We start from the raw sequence: 18,265 nt of genomic DNA on the forward strand, positions 1-18,265 counted from the left end.
AAATCTCTGATTCCTTCGAAAGATGTCTATTATTCATATGCTTCGGATTTTTTTCGACGCGAACTATTGGTATCAATAGAATCAGCGTTTAAAGGGCTTTTTTATTTGACAAAGTTGTTCAAAGCATGGCATCCACACTTTAACCCAAGATGATAAACTTTCAGGAAATTATTTTTCTTTTTTTGATTTACTTAAAATTTTAATTTAATGTGTAAAATAATTACACAGGTACAAGGATTTTTTTTAAAGAATGCTTCAAAGCTGAAGTAGTACTGCGTTTTTCTTTACCATTGTTAAATTTTAAAATCCTGAACATGAGAAATGTGTTCACTACTTGGCTGGAGACTGGGAATAACCCCTCCAAATGTTGCCCCATTTTTCCTTTGGTGTAACCCAACTATGGATTAAAACTCACATTCTTCAAGTCTGTAGATGGACACCACCACTATGCCACTGAGAGAATTACATTTCTGTGCATTACATGTAGACCTTTGAGGAAGCCAAATGTAGATGAAGGAGCCAATTCTGAATTGTTACCATTAAAGCAAAATGTCTAACTCAATCAGTTCAAAAAGGACAGTCTATCAGTAACTTGGCTGAAATTGTCCACATTAGACTATTGTTCATCAATTTCATCTCAGTGGGAAACAAACTTATGGAAGAGCCCAGCCAAAGAAACCAGTGGCTTCTTTCCAGATAATTTTCCAAGCTTTTTACTGCACAAGTCTGCTCCTCACCCCCCACTGACAGATAAAACCCATCCAGCTGACACAGGCCAGACTTCCACGCCAGGTTGTTTACTCTCCAACCTCAGCGTTCTGTCCTGTGTCCATTTAAAGAAAAAAAAGAAGCAAAAAATCTACCTACGGACAGGAGGAGGGAATTATCGATACACAAGTCAATCCATCCTCTTCGGCTGGCTCTCTGCAAACGCAGGAAGCCAACCATGTCCGTCTCTTGCAGATGGAGCCAGAGCCCATAAAGTCAATGCCATATCCATCAGCTAAATAGGCTGCCAGAGTCATGGTTGTTTATAGTGGTGAGAGTGTGTGCGTTAGGTCTACATGCTTTAGGTGAAGAACAGTTGAGTTGTGCAAAATCGGTTCAATCTTAGAGTCAATAGACAATGTGATGACAAAAACAATAGTGCTTTTGAGAGGCATCTTATTGCAGCTCCACAGTTTGTCACTCCAGCTGAGAGCATGCAAAGGTTAAAGAGGTAAACCCCTCCTGACTAATCTCAGCTGATTATGAAGGCAAACTTACATCCATTAACCAAAGCAGTTTGATGGCGCTCCAAAATAAAAAGCCCATTTCAAATGCTGTAAATATGAAAACTTCTTCTTTATGTCTTTTACATTATATCCAGGTGTCCTTGAGTCCTATTTCTTTGCTCCTTTCTAGTTCATATCCCAGTGAAATGGCACACCTCTAACCCACATCGTCTCCGGGTGACAGGCCGGTTCTCCAGAGAAAAGACCCTGAGGAGGAAATGGCAGCTATGTGTCACAGTGAGTGGCAGACGGTTACGGTAATCCAGCCTCTGCCAGGATTGTTTTTGAAAGCAGCCACATTTTCTAACTCTAGAGAAATAACTGTATTGGTTCAAACGACTATTTTGTAAAAGCAAAAAAAAAAAAAATCTTATTTTCACCATCTAGACTTGTACATGTTGTTTCACCTGCAGCCACTGGAGGCGCTAAGACGCGTGGACAAGTGGGCATCCAGGGGATAAACCTGGTGTTGAGATCGAAACCGCTTGTCCTACACATTAATCAAGTTAGCGGCCACTCATAAAAAATGTTCTCATTTTTAAAAATGGGGGCAGATGTTCTATGTTAAAAAGACCAACCAAGTCCAGTTAACCTTTTTACACCAGATTAAGACCAGATCATATTAGTGACCTTATTGTGAGTCCCCACCTCTTTCCACGCCTCTTACTCTTGAACGCTGCATTCCCATTGAGTATGAAATTGTGCAAATTGGATAAGTGATAGTAAATTCTCCCAATGGAAAAACGTCAAACTTAGAAAAAAGATGAAAAATCTCCAAAAAAAAACGTTTTTTTGCGCTTGGAGGAAGTGGTTTTTGAGTTATATCGATAGACATATTTCGCAAAACTGCAAAGGAAACACTTTTTTTAAATTAAATGAGTCATGTGACCAACAACTGCACAGTTACACAGTTTGTATCAATTTTCTTAACCCACTGGGGCCGCAGAGTTGCCGGATCCCGTCCCAGCTAAGAAGGGATACAGCCTGGACAGGTCGCCAGCCTGCAGTCGCTCCACCGGATCCCGGCATGGCAGCTTGCTTTGCCCGCTGTGGGGCATGTTTACATGCTATGCCGGACCTGAGTGGCTGGGAGCAGACAGAGTGCCAGCCAGAGCAATTACAAAAAAAAGATCCTCTAGTTTGATTCTTGTTTTTATTTTTCCCCTCCTGGACTAATGCAGGCCACAGAGACACAGAAGTAGTGGTGGAAAGCGGTTTTTGCAGTGGGAGTGGAGCTTCCTTTAGAATTCTGTCTGAATCCTCACATCTTCATCCACCTGCTGCTGTGATCAGACAAAGGATTATAAATAAAAAGGTGAGGCCATTTCAGAAAAATGATTCTCCTGACACACAAAAGGACGCACAAACAGATCCTACGTGCAGAAACTGTGTCTGCTGTCCCATAGCAAAGACTTTGACAAGGGGTTAGGAAATTGCCCTGAGGTCACAGAGTCAGCAGGACTCAAACAGTCATGTCTGACTCATCATCAGAAGTCATCTGACCAGCGTCTCACCTACACCAGAGCACGGGTGACTATCTGTCACAAACACACACACTACAACAGGCTGTGTCTGATTCTTGCAGCATGAGCCTCACCATAAAAATGCATTTTATTTCACCTTTTCGCTGTTTTTCCTTTTTTATCTCATTCAGATTTTTTTCAAAAGAAAAAAATCCTTAAAACAAATAAGGTCTGAGCAGTTCCTCTCTTTGCATTGCTTACTAGAATCTACAGCGCGCAGCTGTATTTATCGAATGCAAACAGCCTCATCACTGTTGACTGACTCACCTGCATCCTTTCTGTTTGATTCAGCTTTGTTTACGCAGGCCAAGAGCTGTATTGATGTTCCCCTTTTACCTTCATAACTGAAGAAGTGCATTTCTTTAAGTGTCAAACTCCTCCTGAAGACAGTACCTGTGAATTTGACATTTTTGTCCAAGTTCTCCTTGGAAGGAAACAATTTGACAGTATTTTTTTTCTCTCTCTCTGCTGAAAAGCCAAATTCTGGTGCATGCCCACAGGGGAATGGAGGAAAGGGAAGAGTGGTGGAAAGCTGACTCACAGTGTAACAGCTGGACTGAAATACTGATGAAGAGATGAGAAGAAGGTTGGACAAATTCACAGGGACGCCTACACAAATCTATACAGACTGCCCAGTGTATACAAATATCCAATTCTTTCTAAGACACATTAAAAAAGAAAACACATTTGCAAAAATTTTTTTTTTTTTTTTTTTTGCATATGTCAGAGGACAAACAGACCTTCAGACTTTAGATCGATTTGATAAAAGTGTGCTTTACTGCTTAGGTCAGGAGGTGTGGGGTCAGGGGTCACTCTCTGGTTTCAAAGTTTGAATTCCTCGGGCTGTACGTTTCTATAGTGGTGGGGGCTTTAAACGTTTGCACTTAAACCGTGTTGTACATCAAGTCAGGCTGCCAGTACATCACTTATAACATGCAAACAGACTCTTTCTGGGGAAACCTCACTGCAAAAATACTGTTGGGTTCTTTGGCATCATTCTATTTAGGTTATGCAGCAGTGTGCAACATTTTTTATAGAAATGCCGGACTGACATTCCACCACTCAAGCTTCTGACTTTTTTTTTTTTGCATGTTCCTGCAGCTTATTTTGGCTGTAACTTCCTCATAGTTGCTTCTCGGTTGTTTTTAAACATGTTGGAAAAGTGACAGGCAGCTCCGAGGATGCATCAAGAACACAGACAGCTTTTTGTCAGGTTGGGGTGACCAAGCACCTGACAGAAATGATGATTACTTCAGGTTAGGTAGCTCTGTGTGGCCTCTAATGTCCCCACTGGAAACAATTTTGTAGCTTTAAGCAGTCATTAGAACCAGGCAGGAGGACACAGGCCATTTATTCTCCCACTTTATCCAATCGGAGACCTGCAAATAAGAGAAAGCATTTGTTTATCTTTCATCCATCAGGGCTGGACTCTTCACTGAAGTGCCAGTGCAGTAAATGGGAGGGGTTGCCACCTCCCATAGAAGTGAAATGGTCCGTGTGTTATTTAGTTAATCTATCCAGACCTGAGGCCATGAGAAGTTGGGTGAAGATAACAGGTGGGGAGCTGCCGTTAATTGATGATCACCTCGTTTCTGTTATCACTGACATATGGCTGATATAAAAAGATGATTAAAACAAAGGTGCTGCGGTTGCTGGAGTGAATCTTCATTTTGAGTTTGTTTATGCAGCGCTTGGTGGGTACTTCATCTTCCAGACTGGCCTTTATGGCTCCTTTGTTGTTTTCCTGCTCTATAAATCAGCCTCTTAGTCCAAGTCTGAAACAACACGGTTGCTGCATCCATCTTTCAGAACAACTTCATATTACTGTACTGATAGACCTTGAACACTTGATGCTACTATATAAAGCAGTGGTCTCCAACCTTTATCAGACTATGGACTGGTTTAATTTCAGACAATGTTTTCACGGATCGGTCTGTATGAGGTTGAGGTGGGTGTCCAGTTTCTGTTTTTTTGCCTCCTGTTTCCCTTAACTATTGCGAATGAAGTTCATCTTCAAACATCTGCAGCTGGTTTAGAAAATATTTGTGCATTGCACTTTACCAAGGACACAATAAAATGGGACATAGAATTTATCTCAACCCATAATTGTCAAGCGAAGACTAAAAATAAGCGGACGGCACCAGCAGTCTTGTCCGACTTTTAAGGCGAGACTGGAAGAAAAAAAAAAAAAAAGTCACTAAAACTAGTATTTTCCAAATATGATCCCAGTATAATAAATGTGACTCATGTTTTTGAGCAACTTTATAAGCAGCATCTTTGTAACATTAGACAGCTAGTTGCTGAATATTTAGTATTATTATGGTGTGTGAGAACAACTGTCAATAAGTCTGTATTTGGATTAAAGACTCCTGTTTTTTGTCTGTTAAATGCAGCTTTCCTATATTTTTTCTCTTGGTTTTACATGTTTGAAATAAATAAACTACCAAACATTGATAGCCGGGGGGGGGGGGGGGGGGGGGGGGGAATTTAGCTGTTAGTGCAGCCACTTTAAGAAAGTAGCGGCGGTGTTTTTCAGGAGTTTTACAAAATAAGACTTTCTTTCAGAATCAAATTCTATATCAAGCAGAAACAAACTGTTGCATGGACTGCGGCCCAAAGATCGGGGACCACTGCCGTAAAGTTTCCCGTTAACTTGGTCAGAAATAATTGTTTTGTGTTGTGCGAATTCTCCTCAGTGAGTTTCTTGGTATTTTTCTAGCAAAATATGTTCGATCAGTTGTGTCGTTTATAGTTACATGGCTTCTAAATGCTCCCCTGCCATGCATGAACAGATTTGTCTCATGCTGGATGGAAAAAAAAAATGTGGATTTTGCATTTTAGACTGCATCATGAATGTTTTGCCTCTAAACGGTTCCGAAAACTTTGAGAATGTTAGGTAAATATTACTCTTGACCTTGATGTAATTAGCCAACGTTTATATATCATGAAGTACCTAGGAGCAAATCCCACCCGGACAAACTATTTTATAGCAATATATGCAAAGCATCCTACATTACTGCCATCAAAGTAGTTAGAGAAACTAAAATGATTAAAGGGATTTTTTTTTTTTTCTAGTGAGGGGCAGAAAAAGCCACTTTGCCTAAAGCACCAGAGACACCAAAGGGTTCAGCTTCTTTCTCAAGTACTTCAACATGTGACTGGGATATCCAGGAATAAAACCACCAACCCTTTGGCTGGAAGACTGTCCTGCCTCTGACCAACAGCTGTTCAAATCAAAACAGTCACATATCCGGGGAAAGAATAAAAAGGTGGCCGTGTAAAAAATTGACCGTATTGTTCAAACATAATTTACATACAGTCAAAAGTCATGTCAGTGGAGAACTTAAAAAAATAAATAAATAAGGCAGCAATGAACTTTATAAAATTGTCAGATTCGTAAAGCCAAACATACACAAATGAAATACCATCATGCATCTGAATTCCCTCCCCAACTATATCGGCCTGAACAGTTCAAAAGGTTCAAAACAATGAGACATGCTCAAGCAAGTGTAAACTTGTGCAGCTTTAATGAGATCGTGTAGAGTGGGCTAAAAGAATGAAGCCATGAGCAAAATGACCCAAGCCCACAAAACCCCAAGCATGTTTCAACAAGATCTGACATCTTTTAAAAAAAAAAACGATACATGATAGGTGATTTCTCCCTCTAATAGAGGAGAACATGCTCCTTTTTTGTGAAACTATAAGAAATAATAGCTATTCGAAATTAAATAAACGTTCACAACATTTTATCTGTTGCATGGAAAATTTACAGTGCATGTATGCATGCAAACAGTCATATCCCCTGTAATAATGTACGGTCACTGAGCATGTTTTTGTAATTTGGTTAATTGTTACAAACATCTTCTGCACAAGAGTTTTTTTTTGTTATCCACCAACAAGGCTTAGCATTTTCTTTTATGCTGCCAGAACTGCCAAATACCAACTATTTAAAAACAGAAACTCTAACAATGACTGTATGAAAAAGCAAAGAGTTTTTAAAATATTAGAACCAGTCCTTTTGAAGTTGAAGTGTGACAGAGACAAAGTCCCCTAAACTGTGTCCTTTTGCTAACAATGCAGCCAGCTGATGTAGCAACTAGTTTCTGGACCATTATGTGTTTAAAGTGTTGACATTTATGCTCCGCCAGCTTTTGCTCCTTTCATGCAACATTTATTGTGACAAGAAAGGAGAAAAAACAGATAAGCAGTCTTTAAAGCAGTGATGGGTTAAAAGAGGAAGAAGATAACTAAATGTCAAAGTAAAGCACTTCTGTCCCTAAGCTCATAGATAAACTGTTTCTGCACATCTTCAAGTCCAAGATAAAACCTGCCATCATCTCTCACTACCTTTTTGCCCTCTTTTGATTGCTCAATATCTTCAGTGACAGAACAGAATAATAACACAACAGGTCCAGGCAGAGTTTTGCAACTCCTAGAACAGTCTGGGACTCAATGGAAATGTGATTGCCAAACAGTATGCAGCCTGTACTCTGCATACCTCCAGACAAGGTTCCAAGATTTAGACTGGCTCTCCAAAACTATTCAGCTTAGTATAAAATGTGTTTTTATTGGGACCCCCGCGAGCTGCAGTCGAAGGTAAACAATAGTTATGAGGATAAGAAGGGAGAGTTAGAAGGGAGAGTTTCCAGCAAAGCATTTGGCTGCAAGATCCCACCAACATCTGGGCCAAATTACACAATGTGGCCTGCAGACCGCTGTCTGACTAATCACTGTGACAGGACAAGCCTCCAACCAACATTGTTTGATTTAAGCACAGGTTTGGAACAAAGAGGCGCTTACAGTGTAGGCGCACACACTTATAAATACATGCTTTGCACACAGTTGCAAAATAAAGCAGCGTGTCACCACGGGTCAGAGATTTCTAGAGGAAAAAAAAACAAAAACAACACAAAATGGTAAATCACTAAATCATTATCTATGCCGTTTTGAATTGTGAGAAACTGAGTGAGTTTCAGATTCACACATGCTTTCATTCAGAGTGCCAGCGTCCTTTTTCTGCCAAATCTTGTTAAGCTTTGTTCAACCAGCTGAATGTGCTCAAACAGAAAGGCAGCGGGTGTAGAGAGGAGAAGCCAGCAAACCAAAGTACCCCAACCCCAGCAGCTTCCTTCCTGGTGTGTGGATCTCATTCTGCCCTGGGGCTACTCCTGGACTAAAGGTTGGGAAGGATGGTGTCTCTTTTACTCTGCCTTTGGAATGCAACACTGGTGCAGCAGAAGAAAAGTCAAAGTGAAGCACTTGAGTATACTTGCCCAAAGGTCTAAGTTCAATCTGATTTTCCGTTTACAATGAGTTGATATTTTCTATAGAAAACCAGTCTCTGCAAATGCTTCATAGTACAAAAAAGTTAAAAAGCATCAATTACATTTGATTTAGGGCAAATTTTAACGCACACAGACTGCTGGACTTGGACCAATAAGGTTGTCAATAACTTAGCATGCAGCATGACAGTAATCTTATCAGGCGTCGCAGTGATTAGAGTTTAGGCAATGAGGTAGAGGTCCCCCTCATTTGTCTTGCTTTGTGTGTGGATCTGCAGCCAGGAAAGACTGATAGAGCCATCTCAATGATGCAATACCCCTGAAGCCGCAGGCCACACTTAATTGGGGTAATGGAAAGATAAAACATGCCTAGAATATGCATGACAATGTCGACGTGACTGGCGCAACCAAATACTTGAGGTCTAGCATAACATAAGGACGCATTTTTATAGCCAGTAAACAGCAGATTAGATTGGCTTTAGTGCCCACAACTGTCCAGGTGCTTACTCTGTAAAAACCTAGTTTGAATTTGTTGTATTTTCTATTTTAACACGCTTTCCTAAACCTTTTTTAGAGTTAGATCCCAAATAACAAAGAAAGACATACAAAGCAGCTAAAGGTCATTTGTAATATTAGTGTAGGGTAAAAAATAGGGTGAAATAAATGGTGACATCAGTTTTTGTAAGCTTTGTGGTCAAAATATTTAGATCATATTATTCATATCATTTATTTTCACATATTTTCTAAAAACAAATTTTATATTGCACAATAATTGTACATTACTCACAATTAAAAGAAAACATATGTCAATTTTTAGTGCATTATGTCCACATGTGTTGACACCAAGTCTTAGAGCATCACAAAGACTTTTAAGACTTTAAATGTGATCAACTTGCAACATTGAGGGTTGATTCTTATGGCAGAAACACAAAGGTGATGGATGCTGTGTGTTCACTTGTGATGTCGTTATCACAATTGCAAACATAAAAATCAGACGTTTCATTTGCACAGACACTAATGCACTGAGCAAAAAGCCATTTAACTGTTTACATTTCAAAACGCCTGTAAGCTAGTTGGTGAGCATGAACCAAATTCAACCCAATGAAACTGACCCGATTCAATGCTCAACATCCCCTCAGTTAAAAGTTACATCATACAGAGTTACATCATTTTGGTATCGACTGAGCACATTTGCACATTTTCAGGGATGTGATGGTATCATTGACTGGACAACTTTTCTTTTTAAGGTAATCAAAAAAAAAAAAAACGAAGAGGCTGACACCTAGCTGAGATAAAACACTACAATTTGTCATTTTGACATTTAAAAAGAAACCTTCAGCTGCATCCACAATATCAGGGAGCCATGCAAAACAGAATGATCTCCTACAGTATTGATCTAACAACAGCTAAATGCACCTAAGGAAGAAAATCCAAACCACAGACTCCATGGTCTGTTTGCATAAAACAAAACAAAAAAGGTATCGATATCAGATTTTACACCCCAATTAAAATTTCTATTTTGGCTGTAAAATAAAATGAAAATCTAGGCAGCTTTATTAATAAGGTTATCAGCTGATGAATAAATACTGCACTGTTTTATGCCAAAGCTCTGGCTAAAAAAATGTAAACTAAAACATACTCTCCCAATAAATGTCACTTGCATAGTTTTATCTGGTTCAGTAAAAAAAAAGAAAATAAGGACTTCCAAAGGTTTGTTATGCCACTGTGTATTTTCACAAGCAGACACAAACACAGGAAAAAAAAAATACTGTACACCCCTGAGGAAAGGTTTACTTCTTAATTAGTGTCTAGTGCTGGAGTATACGAGACATGCTTGGCAAGTGAAAAGAATCGGAGTTCCGCAGCTGTAAGTGACTGAACTGCAAAGGCAGTTAACACAGAAAACAACTGTCATCAGACTTAAGGGAGATAGCAGTCTGACCTCAGAGCAGCACCAGCGAACATGAATCTCCACTTCAAAAGTTGCTTCACTTTATGAATTTCTCAAAGTGATTTCCTCTGAATATTTCATTAGACATTCAATTAAACACAACCGATACAGATTTTAAGCCTCAAGGCAACAAGCTTAAAAATAAAAATTAAGAAAACTAAAAGAGACATGAAGGAAGGATGGTTACTCCTTTGGAATTTTTTGTTGCAAGAAAAATTTAAATGACAGGGAAAATTTGTATTAAAAACAGAAGACTAAACTGTGTTTTGGGTACAAGGAAATTTTTTTATTCTTAATAAAAACTCAAATTAATCTATGGAGATTTTTTTCAAAACACCAGGAGATGAAAATCATTTCAATTTCTGCAAAGTATCGTCTTTAATCATGGAAAACATGTACTTCTTTTCTCAGCTTCAGATGTCTTCATTTTCATTCTCAAGCTGACGAAGAATGTCAAGTAATCCTTTAGACAGAGGGGAAAAAGAAAAAAGAAAAAAATCAATGCTGCCACAAAGCAAGGACCTGTATCATATCATCACACCTTCACTTATAAGTCTGTCAAAAAGTAGCAAGCTCCTGTAATAAGACGTCAATCAGCGAGGCTCTCTGACGGAGGAAACGGCATCTGCCCAGGAGACCAGACAAGATCCTGCAGTGTGTCACTCAGCAGGACATCAGCTCATCCCACCCTCAACCTAACACTACTAAAAGAAATGGCAGATGAAGTGAAGAAGAAAGTTAAAAACATAAGCTGGAATGACAACTGGAGAAAGATATAATCAAATCCGTTGAATATGTGGGTGATGTATGCATCGACAGAAACGTCAAGAAACTGTCAAAGGAAAAGCAGACACCTGTTTGCACATCCGTTACCCTTATGGGTTCCACAAAAGCTCAGGCTTTTTATCTTGTATTCAAGAGTATAATGTTGTTCCTCTCTGCTATACCTATTGTTATCTCAAGATGCAAACATGATGCATAGTCTTTTTTAGGTCTATATGTTTGGACTTAAAATCTATCTTTTGATCCAACTTTTCATAAGGCATTTTTTCATCTGCTTCTAATTCACAATGATTTGAATGAAGAAATACTCAGGGATGCAATCTTAGGCTTAATTTTCTTTTTCTTTTTGTCTTCCATTATCAGAAAAATGCCACAAGCCCATGATAAAAAAGCACCAAAAACACAATTTTTATTGAAGTGGGTTTTTATTTTATTAGCCACTACATAAACTTGAAGAAAGTTGCCACAAAAGCAGGTCGAGTCTGAACAGTTCAGGATTTATTGTTTGTTTTTTGCTCCATTAAACACGTGTTTAATGTGGATAGTAAAGACATGTGGCTGGACAGCGATAGAAAAGAAAGCCAGACTTTCAGCTGGGTAACATATATGGTAGGAAAACAAATGTAAAAGTATTACTTTATCATTTTTATAAGATACCCAAAGGAAGGAATAGAAAATATATATCGCTAAAGGGAAGCTTCAGTTCAGAGCACATTTTTTTGTGTGGCAGCACTGTTAAACAGCTGACGTTAGAGAGGCTCTTGTCATGGTCAACACAGGAAAAGCTGCAGGACAAGGCAACACCACTGGGCCCGTTTAGGAGGATTATGCAGGGAAACTAACAGATATCCTCACAGACATATTTGATGCATCACTGAGGAAGGTTATGGGGCCAGAATGGCTAAAGAACACCATTTTCAGAACCAAAACAGTCAAACCCAGCCTGCCTGAAGGATTTTACACATTTTGTACAAACAGGCCCCTAAGAAATAAGTCAAAAATTCTTTACCCATTAATAGGTTTTCTTTAAACAAAGAAATTCTGCCAATGGGGTAAGGTAATGGGTAATGCTCTTACCAAGATTTCTTATTTTAGAAAAACAATCAGTCATTAAAACATGTTTTCTGAAACTAAGATTATTTTTCTATTGATGAACCTTTTTTTGCAAAACAGAAAAATAAGAAAATTTCACTTTGTATTTCTTTGTATTATGTGCTCCTCATGTAATTCTTTGGCCAAATGTCTCAGGAGGCTCTTCCTGAAACCTCAACAGTCAGAATCCCAGAGTAAAATCAATACATAGCAAATGTATTCAAGACTTCACTTTGTGGAGTCACACCTGGAGATGCAGAACAAGAGTTATTTTCACCAGAAAAACCAAAGCTTGTGGTGTGGACACTGCAACCTGAAACTCAATAGTCTACTTCTCGACAGAGCAGCAACAGGTAGTTGAGGTGGGCAGACACATCACCGCCCATTACAGGTTCACCCCAGGGATGTGCTCTGAGGCCACTGCTGTTCAGTCTGCTTACTCATGACTTTACTGCTAGATCCAGCAACAACCACATTGAGAAGTGTGTGGACGGCAAGAGTGGTTCTCATTACAGACAAAGATATAGAGGTTTATAGAAAGGCGGTGTGGTGGGGATGCCACAACCTCAACATTGACAAAACCAAATGAGAAAGAGCATCTAAGATCATTGGACATAAGTGGCGGTGCGGTGGACAGGGTCATCAGTGATAAGTTCCTGGCTGTACACCACGCGGATGACCCGTCCTTCGCCACCAACTCCACAGCAGTCATCAATAAAGCTTGAAAGCCCCTTCAATCCCTCAGAGGGGTTAGGACTCGCCACATCTCACCTCATCACATTCGACAGAGACACCAAAGCTTCCAGCCACAACAACATCTCAGAACCTGGTTTGGCAGAAGTTGGGTTCAGGACAAACACAGACTCAACAGGATCCTTAGGATTAATTAAAGACCCTCCTTCCCCTCATTTTTCTCCGTCCTGCCACCCGAAAAAAAGTGTCAGCTGCAGATCATCACAATACTAAACAGCTATTTGGACAAACAGAGGCTGATGACTATCGTAGTTTTTGGAGTATAATTCATTCCATTTTTTGCATAGTTGGACATTTAATTTAGTAGAAATGGTCATTTCTTAGTTGCTTTTTTTTTTTTTTAAATGTGTTTCTATCATTTTTATTTTTTACCATTTATTGTTTGAACTGTTAAAAACTGGTGAGAAACAGCCCTTTGTCTCAGCATTTATGTTTTTCAACTATATAAAAATCCAGAAATTTGCAGACATCGTCTCCTTTTTGTTGGGATAACTTTAAATAAAGTTCAAAACTGAAGGAGTATCAAACCTCTGCAGCAGCAAAAACCTCCAAACTTCCATTCTGTTTCTACACAGTGGTCCATATGGTGAGAACATCCACATGGACAATGTTTAAGGAGAAACTGTTAACACATGGCTTCATTCTTCTTCATGCTCATGTAAAAAACAAAATGTATTTCCCACACAAAGAATTACAATAAAGGCTTGGAGTTTTCTTTGACCTATTTGACTCTTCTCTACTGATCGTGATAAAATACGATAAAGTTCTATCTGATCAAGTCTACCTAATGCATTTAGCTTTATATCAATGAAGTGAAGACACCATTAGGGAAGAACTTGTGATGTTGCTCACGTAAAGTCGGGTTTTGTAAACAGAAGAAAGCAGAACACAAAAAGAGCTTTGACAAAGCATTGTCAGGGAAGCTTTTCTGTGAATTATTCTCATCAGAGTCTGTGCGAGCTGAATGTAGATGGTTTCTATTTATGCCGGTTGCGTAAGATAATTGCTTGAGCTCCGTCTGGTATGGAGTCTGCATTTCCTTCAATCCCTCAGCTGATTAATTATGTAGAAGTTACCTCTGTAGACGCCAAGGACCATGCAAGTTTTATCCACAAGGCCCAAGCTATGATTTAACAGTGGCGTGTCCGAGAGTTGCTGGTCTTAAGCTACCTTTTGTTTAATATAGAAGTCTCAGAATACATTTATCTAGAAATATGCACCAAATCTGTCATTTTTCTTTAGTTATCCCATAATTTTAGCCATTACCTGCTACTGCATGTACCCATGAGCCAGATGGCTATTTCAGCTCATGTGCTCATGACTGGGTATAAAAATGTATATCAGACAGATTTGATGTAAAAATTAAATGCAGGGCAAAGAAGAAAAGATAAAAACAATATGTTTTGACAATTTTTATAGGGGGGGGTTAAATAAATAATGAAAAATGTTAGTGACTATTTTTTTTTTTTTTGAGGTTGCATGGTGGCAGGCAGGCGGCAGGAAGGCAGCAGCGCGATAATTAAGTTATCGTGAATAAAAATTAATAATCGTACAGTAGCAGTAAAGGCACTCGACGAGGACTGTTGAGACAGGCTTTGCCCTTGCTGGGTCTCTTGGGGGGCATGTAGTCTAAACATTCGTAAGGTGACAAGAGTGTGCTCATAATCTGAGTTGTGATTCACCAGTGGTGCAGAATGGCACACTTTTTATACACCCCCGGGCTACAGGGGGTGTATGAAAAAAAACTGTAAAAAACCTCTATCGTCCAATCAGACCTGCTGACAGCCGGCAAACCGGCTGCAACCGCCCTGTGGCCGCCCATCTTTCATCCTATTTCATGATGGCCTCTTCCTTTTCTGACTGACGGCCGCCGTCTACATTAACGTTCACACCAGTGGATAAAAGAAAAAAAAATCCGGCAGTGGCATGAAGTTTCTCCCCATACCTCTCCATTGCGCGATGGCAGTTGTATTTGTGTGACTGCACCATTGGATGAATACTGAGAAATTTAAATACCAGATTTATTTAGGGTTTTATTCACAAGTCACTGATGGCAGCTCTGATCATCAAACCCTCAGTGATGCTCAAAGGGGACTCTAAAAGCTGTCAATGATTCACGTTTTACAAGGACATGAGCACCACAAAGGCACTGAACCTAACTTTTAGTGAATCTGTCAAGGCCACCAAGAGTGGAGAGGATAACTTGTGTCACTAAATAAATGGCGCATTCAGTACTGTATAGCTCTGAACTGCAGCATGATGGAATGCGTTCTGGGGGCACTGCAAGGCTGAAAGAAAGGCGCAGAATCTCCCTGTTTAGCTGCACATGCTCACAGCTTTATAATCCTGCAGAGAGCTGCCATGCAAAGAGAAACCGTCAATTACAACATTAGCTGAAGTCTGGTGTGATGGGAAATCTTTATGAGCAATAAAACCTTTTAGGTTAGGAATTCAAAAACTTGCAGCACGATCGTTTTTTTTTTTTTTTGATTTAACTACACAGTACATGAAGATTTTCACAGGTCTTTCAGGGACCAGCTCTGTTCTTGTGGTATTTTGCTCATGATGGAGGACATATATTATCAAAATAAAGTATATAATTGCATGTCTGAGTATTTCTTCATTCAAATCATTGTGATTTTGGAGCAGAAGAAAGAAAATACAGTTTGACAAAGAATGTTTTTGTTACATAAAAAATATGCATGCTCCACTCTGCTTCATTCTGATGGATCCACTTGCAGACTCGAGCCACGTACGCCTTTGTTTTCCTCGTCTGAGCCGGCATCTGGATCAAAACTGTACGGCTGGATAGCTCCAATATAGCTTCACCGGTAATGTTAGGTTGGGGGTGTAAGGGGCTGTAACCTAAAAGGGAGACCATGTAAATAGAAGGGTGATGGGCAATGGGGGCGGGCTTACTCTGTGCCAACAGAACTGCCCATAACAAATTTGAAAGGAACAACTATCACTCTGCAGAAACTATGACCCATGGCTGAAAAGACAAGCAGAGGAGGACTTTAATCAATCAGAACCAAGACCCATTTTTTCTTATAAATAAATGTGCATTTTACCACAAACTAAGACCACATAATCCATATGTGATACGTTTCTGTTACGCTATTGTCATCACCATGGGTGGATTAAAATATTCAAAATGTTTAGATCCTTAGGTATTTAGAATTTGATAATTTCCGCAATTTCTCTCAATGCAGATTTATAAATTACAAGTAGTTCTATTTCACAAAGTAAAACCACAACAAAAAAGTAAATTGCAGGCAATAAGTTAAAAACCTTCTTCCATTAATAATCCCACCGCAGGTGTTTCTAGTCTAGTGTAAACTTAAGAAACCCCAAATCTGGATATATAATGTTTCAAGGCAGTGACAAAACTATTCTAGGACATATGATGTACCAGCTGAAAGTTCAGCACACAGCATGCTGTTTATCAGCGCAGCATCCAGTTTCCCGACTCGCGGGCATGCACCACATGTCAATGAGAAAAACATGGTAGCGACTCATCTGCAGCCCAAAAACCTGCTCGGCAGCTGCAGACAGCGAAGGCTAATTGGTGCTCTGCAGGAAGAAACAAAGGCGTCAGTGACATCACTCTGAGGGGATTCTGTAGGGGGATGCCTCCTCTGGCTCGTCTGAATGTCCCCCCCCCCCCCCCCTCTTCCCCGTACCACTTTCATTCGCCCACCCCCATAAGTCCACGCCTATCACAATGAAGAAGTGGCAACTGAAGAACCCAAGGCGCCCCTGAGCGCAATTATGACAAAGAGATCTACTGTTCCTTCCAAAGGAGGCTCCTTTGCTCAAGGCTTCTCATGAATAGCCCTTCTCTTATTGCAAAGCCTCCCAGAAACCCTCACAATAATAACCGGCTTGTCAGTCACTTGCTTAGGTGTCAAGGCTGTGTGGAGGCCTCTATCCCATTCTTTGTTTTGAAGGTACATGTTAGCTCCCTCCCCATAGCAGACAGTAAAACAATGTCCACCTTTGTTCATTTCATCAACAAGAGGTTGGGTACCAGGATGTGACCAGGGGATTCAGAACTGGACAAAAACAAAAGCAGCCTCTGCAGATTTATTTCTGTGCTAGCAAAGACGTCAACACCGTCTTGAGAAATTGGAAGAAAGCTGAACTCTTGAAGTTGTGTGTTGACTCACACATGACGTGTATTATTTTGCATCTAGAGCACAGCCATTTATATATGCCCATTTCATGAGCATCCCATAAACTTGTTTATTAAAAGCTTTAACTTTCGCATAAATAAATAAAAATCTGCAGAGGGAGTCCCAAATTAAAAGTTGCAGCCTTTCTTAGTACATGACTCAAAGTTACCAGCAGGCAGCGTTTCTATCCAACAGTTATGGGAAGAAAATGCATAAGAGAAACTAAAATACCCCGTGACTTCATCTGACAGAGTCATAAAGTTGGGTGCATTGAGATACAGTGGGCAGCTTTGTTTGTTTAGAAGAGTTAAAGCAGTAAATACACAGGAGAAAGTTTGCATATTAATAGCAAAAACTTTAATCACTATTGCAACAAATACTTGATTACTGTCATTCTCTATTGGAAGATGAAATGATAAATAGTTTAACTTAACATTATAAATGAAAACAGTAAATATTTATTCTTCAATTCTTTTTAGACCTTCACAACTGTAGTAACGAGTGATGCAAACAGACAAAGAAACGCATGGTCTCCATGTGATCAGTTAAGGAATCTGCAAACACATGAACTCCTCTTTCTCCAAACCCCATCCTCGTGAAGCACATCTTCCTGAGCGGAGCCTCCGGAAGCAACCGGACCACTTCACCTCCACTGCTGGCTGCTGTAATAGCCAATAAGATGGGCTTCAGCAGAGAACATTTCTTCTGGGCACGGAAAGTCAAATGGCTTGGTGATATAGCCAATACACATGTGGCAGGCAATCTAAGGGATGCCTTATTTGACTCCTTCCTGCTCCAGTTGGGGGGGAGGGGGTGCATGCAGTGATCAGTGCTGCACCGTACTTTTACGAAACGTTAAAAAGTATTCATGCAAAAGCAGCTTTGATTAAACTGGAACACAGATTTACAAATCCTCATTTGAAATGATTCCTAAAATTGGGTTGAACCACTCCTCTACTGTTTGGATTTCAGCATTCCCACATTAATTATCATGCATAATAAATACAATTGTGTGCTTCTTTGCATCATCTCAAGTTTTTGAGATTGATTTTAGAATTTGCATTCTGTGATGCAGCATAAATAGACTCACTGAAAGCGTAAAACAGCCGTTAAATAATCTCATTTGCACATGAGACCCGTATGCGTCAAATCTGATCTTCACGTTTCAGTCTGAAGTCTGACGGAGATCAGCTGTAATCTTCCACAGCTGTTGACTGTGTCCAAGAACCTTTTGAATCTCCTCTGGGATCCATTACTGTAAAAGCAACAAGAAGACGGACGTGTGTGGATAATCTTCAACAATTCATTAGGAGAAACCGTTGGCTGAAAACATCTGCAGCGTCAGACCCCACACTGATCTGTTAAGTCGCACAAATCCCTGAATTCTCTAATCCATAGAGAAGAAAAACCATCAACCCCCCGGAATGTTCCG

General features: G+C 39.8%; 1 protein-coding gene and 1 long non-coding RNA gene across 2 annotated transcripts in view; both read right to left on the reverse strand.

The window, feature by feature from the left end:
- LOC101155716 (mannosyl-oligosaccharide 1,2-alpha-mannosidase IA) overlaps positions 1–18,265 on the reverse strand; it is a 187,785-nt gene that overhangs the window by 143,800 nt on the left and 25,720 nt on the right. The gene's annotated exons all lie outside the window — the stretch shown is intronic.
- LOC144984431 (uncharacterized) lies at positions 10,295–10,708 on the reverse strand. Its single transcript, XR_013648099.1, has 2 exons — positions 10,572–10,708; positions 10,295–10,493 (listed from the first exon to the last, which is right to left on the reverse strand). It is a non-coding gene; the product is annotated as an uncharacterized LOC144984431 (long non-coding RNA).

This window comes from Oryzias latipes, chromosome 16, assembly GCF_053564925.1.
Source record: "Oryzias latipes strain Hd-rR chromosome 16, Olatipes_Hd-rR_3.1".
In the NCBI taxonomy this organism is placed as follows: Eukaryota; Metazoa; Chordata; class Actinopteri; order Beloniformes; family Adrianichthyidae; genus Oryzias; species Oryzias latipes.